Below are 6,000 nucleotides of genomic sequence, written 5' to 3' on the forward strand. Positions count from 1 at the left end.
ACTTGAAAAGAGTGAACGCCATAATACTTGGGTTCGTCTCTGAAGGGTACAAATTCAATTTTAAGAAATCCTGAATTGCCCACTTCAATGTCCTATTTTTGGGATATGAGTTATCAAGTGAAGGCAAAAGCCTAGCAGCAAACTTCTTAGATAAATATGCGCTGCTCCAGATATACCGCACATTAAAATGGAGACCCAGTTTGTCTCTCACCCTTCCTCATACCGTTTTCGAACCTACTGATCGTAGGACTGGAATACTTGATTCAATTTCGACCACCAATCATACGTGGTACAGCCTGCTGCAGGTACAAAATGTTTACAACAAGGGGTGGTGAGGGACAGAGTCTCTGAATTAAGCAGAAAGCTCTCACCCAGTCAAGAGATCAGGGCTAGATCCAACACCGTTTTTTAGCTCACTGCACCATCCCAGTTTCAGAACCTGGCTGTATGCAAATTAGTCTGTTCCAGTCCCAGTGCATGATGGGAACAGGGCAAACCAAACTACAAAAGCCAATTCTTACACTGGGAAGGAAACAAGCTCCCGCTCACTGCTCCATCAGGATTCAAGCAAGCCGGGCCGAAGAAGGCTGAAATGCCAGAAACCGGTCCCCGGTAGCTTGTCTCCTTTCTGGTGAAGAATTGGCTTGGTAGTTTAGTCTGCCCTGTTCCCATGATGCACTGGGCCAGGGACAGACTGATTTGCATATAGCCAGGTTCTGAGCTGGGATGGGGCAGTGAGATAAATAACGGTGATGGATCAAGCCCTGATCTTTGGACTGGGTAAGAGTGGTCTGTTTAACTCAGACACTCTGTTCATCACCACCCACTTTCCTAAATCGTTTTTGGCCACTATAGGTGTGGCAGGGTATACTCAGACATGAGTCCCTTTCTCACTGCTCCATCAGGATTCAAGCAAGCCGGGCCGAAGAAAGCTGAAATGCCAGAAACCGGTCCCCGGTAGCTTGTCTCCTTTCTGGTGAAGAATTGGCTTGGTAGTTTAGTCTGCCCTGTTCCCATGATGCACTGGGCCAGGGACAGACTGATTTGCATATAGCCAGGTTCTGAGCTGGGATGGGGCAGTGAGATAAATAACGGTGATGGATCAAGCCCTGATCTTTGGACTGGGTAAGAGTGGTCTGTTTAACTCAGACACTCTGTTCATCACCACCCACTTTCCTAAATCGTTTTTGGCCACTATAGGTGTGGCAGGGTATACTCAGACATGAGTCCCTTTCTCACTGCTCCATCAGGATTCAAGCAAGCCGGGCCGAAAGAAGGCTGAAATGCCAGAAACCGGTCCCCGGTAGCTTGTCTCCTTTCTGGTGAAGAATTGGCTTGGTAGTTTAGTCTGCCCTGTTCCCATGATGCACTGGGCCAGGGACAGACTGATTTGCATATAGCCAGGTTCTGAGCTGGGATGGGGCAGTGAGATAAATAACGGTGATGGATCAAGCCCTGATCTTTGGACTGGGTAAGAGTGGTCTGTTTAACTCAGACACTCTGTTCATCACCACCCACTTTCCTAAATCGTTTTTGGCCACTATAGGTGTGGCAGGGTATACTCAGACATGAGTCCCTTTCTCACTGCTCCATCAGGATTCAAGCAAGCCGGGCCGAAGAAGGCTGAAATGCCAGAAACCGGTCCCCGGTAGCTTGTCTCCTTTCTGGTGAAGAATTGGCTTGGTAGTTTAGTCTGCTCTGTTCCCATGATGCACTGGGCCAGGGACAGACTGATTTGCATATAGCCAGGTTCTGAGCTGGGATGGGGCAGTGAGATAAATAACGGTGATGGATCAAGCCCTGATCTTTGGACTGGGTAAGAGTGGTCTGTTTAACTCAGACACTCTGTTCATCACCACCCACTTTCCTAAATCGTTTTTGGCCACTATAGGTGTGGCAGGGTATACTCAGACATGAGTCCCTTTCTCACTGCTCCATCAGGATTCAAGCAAGCCGGGCCGAAGAAGGCTGAAATGCCAGAAACCGGTCCCCGGTAGCTTGTCTCCTTTCTGGTGAAGAATTGGCTTGGTAGTTTAGTCTGCCCTGTTCCCATGATGCACTGGGCCAGGGACAGACTGATTTGCATATAGCCAGGTTCTGAGCTGGGATGGGGCAGTGAGATAAATAACGGTGATGGATCAAGCCCTGATCTTTGGACTGGGTAAGAGTGGTCTGTTTAACTCAGACACTCTGTTCATCACCACCCACTTTCCTAAATCGTTTTTGGCCACTATAGGTGTGGCAGGGTATACTCAGACATGAGTCCCTTTCTCACTGCTCCATCAGGATTCAAGCAAGCCGGCCCGAAGAAGGCTGAAATGCCAGAAACCGGTCCCCGGTAGCTTGTCTCCTTTCTGGTGAAGAATTGGCTTGGTAGTTTAGTCTGCCCTGTTCCCATGATGCACTGGGCCAGGGACAGACTGATTTGCATATAGCCAGGTTCTGAGCTGGGATGGGGCAGTGAGATAAATAACGGTGATGGATCAAGCCCTGATCTTTGGACTGGGTAAGAGTGGTCTGTTTAACTCAGACACTCTGTTCATCACCACCCACTTTCCTAAATCGTTTTTGGCCACTATAGGTGTGGCAGGGTATACTCAGACATGAGTCCCTTTCTCACTGCTCCATCAGGATTCAAGCAAGCCGGGCCGAAGAAGGCTGAAATGCCAGAAACCGGTCCCCGGTAGCTTGTCTCCTTTCTGGTGAAGAATTGGCTTGGTAGTTTAGTCTGCCCTGTTCCCATGATGCACTGGGCCAGGGTGGGACAGACTGATTTGCATATAGCCAGGTTCTGAGCTGGGATGGGGCAGTGAGATAAATAACGGTGATGGATCAAGCCCTGATCTTTGGACTGGGTAAGAGTGGTCTGTTTAACTCAGACACTCTGTTCATCACCACCCACTTTCCTGAATCGCAGGTACAAAATGGTGCACTGCTCTACTCCCCGATAATGCCTATAGATTGGGCCAGGTGGCTACCTCCGTTACGTGAGGAAGGGGTGGTTGCTGATTTGTAAAAATTAAACATTAAGACTGCAGGAGATTTGTTTACGGATGGGGTAGTTAGGACATAGGAGCAGGCGATAGCTGGCCTGGAAACGCCAACGCTTTTGATGAGGTTTCAATTCTTCAGGGTCCGCCACGCGCTCTCTGAACTTCTGGGAGGGGACATGGCAGAGCCGCCGGAGGTGAGAGAACTCACGTATGTCATTAAGGCCACATCACCTCAGAAACTGCTGTCTCACCTATACGCAGTGGCACAGTCACATAGGGAACACAAATACACCAAGGCTCGATTGGCATGGCAGTCGGACTTGCAAGTGGAATTGGATGATGACATGTGGCTTTACTGCTGCTCCAACACTAAGATGCTTTCACTAAATGGACGGCACAGGCTAGTTCATTTTAAGTTCCTAAATAGAATATATTATACACCGGTTAGGCTCTGCAGATATGGCCTTAGAACCACTACGGATTGCGAAAGATATCACGCTGCGGACGCGGGATTCCTGCACCTGGCGTGGCTCTGCCCGAGTGTGTGTGAGTTCTGGTGTAGGATTTTTGCTGAAATTAGTGCTTTTGCAGAATTTGACATTCCACCAGATTCTCTGTTGGCCCTGCTAGGGTATACTAAAAAGAGCTGCGCGTAGGCTTGTAGACATGGGAATATTGATAGCGCGCAGAGTTGCAGCATGCTGCTGGATTAGAGGCCCGGCGCCGACACCTAATAGGTGGGCACATGAGATGATATATTGTTGTACGCAATCTGAGAATTATAGTGAACTCCTCCCCCCTACCAGCAGGCCCAAGAATTTCTGGGGGCTGTACCAAGCCTATCTGATGACTAAGGGGGACAGCTCGACTGAGACAGACCCACAGGGAGATTGCAACTGATGGGCGCGGTGAATGCCATGCCTAAGATGCAGGGTGTGCCTCCGTACTGGCGGTTTTGAACAGTTGACATTGTATTGGGGTGTGTCGCGTCTAACTGAATCTCCTATGATCACTATGCTCCATTCCGAATACGCCACCTGCCCTGATATGGGGTTGTTGGCTAACTGGCTATGTATCTGTGTTGGTGTGCGAGGAACCGATAATTGCATCATGTAATGGTCCTGACTGCTTTTGGGAGGGAATTTGGATGTGATCAGGTTTTGGCATCTGAGGTTCCGTGACAATTGTAAGTGGTGTTTCTGACTCGCACGAATATGGTCGAGTCTGGTATCTATGAACCGCAAATGACGAGTTTAGTAAGTGTGCGCAGTTTCACTGTGCTAACTTAAACCGTTCGTTTGTTATGTGGGCTTTTCATCTGTACCCACGGGTTCCATCTTAGATACGGCATCCATTTTGTCTCTTGCCCTCAAGTAGTCAGCGAACGGACGCTGTCCGCTTCGCGACCCTGGGACTCCCAAGATATTTTGCGGAAGACACATGTCCTTTGAAAGTGTCTTTATGACGAGGGGGTTGCTACTGTAAGGCAGATGGCGCCGCTCGAGGCTCATCTTGCCGCACGGACTTATTGTCTCAGCCGTGCATCTCATTAGGCACGTCCCTTTGATGCCTGTATCTCGTGCTTCCCGACACCTCCCCTTTTACACCCTTTCCGATCTCCCCACTGTCTCCGTCTTCCCCTGCACCTGTCTTCGTTCCTGTTTCGATCTACTTGATTGCTGATTGGAATTTGCTAATGGTGGGAAGATGGGTTTTTACAGTTGGGAACCGCCAAATGTTTCCGCACTTATGTTCCGGACCTTATGTGTTCTAAAGCGACCCCTCTGGGAGCTAGATGTGGGAACTGAGTTGTAAACCTTTGTGTTCAATGTTAGCCTATGGGTAAAAACTGTATAAAAGGAGCGATCCACAGAACCAATTTGAAGCAGTCTCCCCAAGTTGCACGTGTTGTGCTTGTCGTGACTTCTGTGTTCCCTGCAGTAAATAAACCTTGACTCTTTGACGCCGAAGGAAGTGTCCCGTGTCTCTGTGACTTGTACGCCGGAACAGGTTACCCACGAAGGTTTCAGGTGTTGTGCCCTGGCACCGCTGGGTCCAAAAGAACCCAGTCCTTCAGTTGGCGCCCAACGTGGGGCTGCATCAGTGGTACCGGTCCAAGCCCGACGATCGTGAGGAACTTCGTGTGAAATCTCCGAGGGAAGGTGCACCCCGCTTCATCGATCCTGTTGTCGAAATAAGTGGCCCGAAGACTTTTCCCGCGAAGATTCCCGCCTCCTGACGGCTGCGACGGACTGCTGCCCTGACTGTAGACCTGTTTTGGCGCCTGGCGTAGACCTTGGTATAGCGAGACGATTGACGGGCCTTCCTGAGGACGCCATTGATCTTTGAGTTAAGTATTTGTGGGTCGCTCCCAGAATCCTTGGTTGTAAACACTTTAGCGAGTGTTTTTGTTGTAGACACTTTAGCGAGTGTCTTTGTTGTACACACTAGTGGTTTTTGTTGTACACGCTGTGTGAGTGTTTTTGTCGGTGACACTTTGCTAGCGTACTTTGTTGTTGTATTTGTTTGACGACTGCAGCCGCCAAAGACCGAGGGTTTTGTTCTTGCTGGGACTTGGTAAATCCCGTAACCCTTGAAGTTTGTGAAACTCGGCTAGTGTGCAAGATGCCTGGTCGCAGTACTTTGTTCAGTTGTTGTAGACCTTGTGGTGCGGATTCCCTGCTGGAGGACTCGTGTCCGATACCTCCGGTTGGAACTCCTACTTATGACTTATATAGCAAACATGGGCTAGGCCCGATTGCTTTTAACGATTACTGGATAAAATATACAAAGAAAGACGGCGATCTTCGTTGGCCACCTCACGGTAGCTTCGAAGCGTCGATCTTAGATAATTTGGAAATAAAGTTGTTCGAACGTAAATCTAGGCCGGCCATGTTTGATGCCTTTCGGTTGTGGCGCAAAGAAGCCCGACAGAAGGAAATCAGACAGAATAAACGTAGTGAGCGAGATAATGTTGCTACCATAGTGAAGAAAGCTGAGCAGTTTC

Source organism: Lissotriton vulgaris, chromosome 8, assembly GCF_964263255.1.
Source record: "Lissotriton vulgaris chromosome 8, aLisVul1.2, whole genome shotgun sequence".
Lineage (NCBI taxonomy): Eukaryota > Metazoa > Chordata > Amphibia > Caudata > Salamandridae > Lissotriton > Lissotriton vulgaris.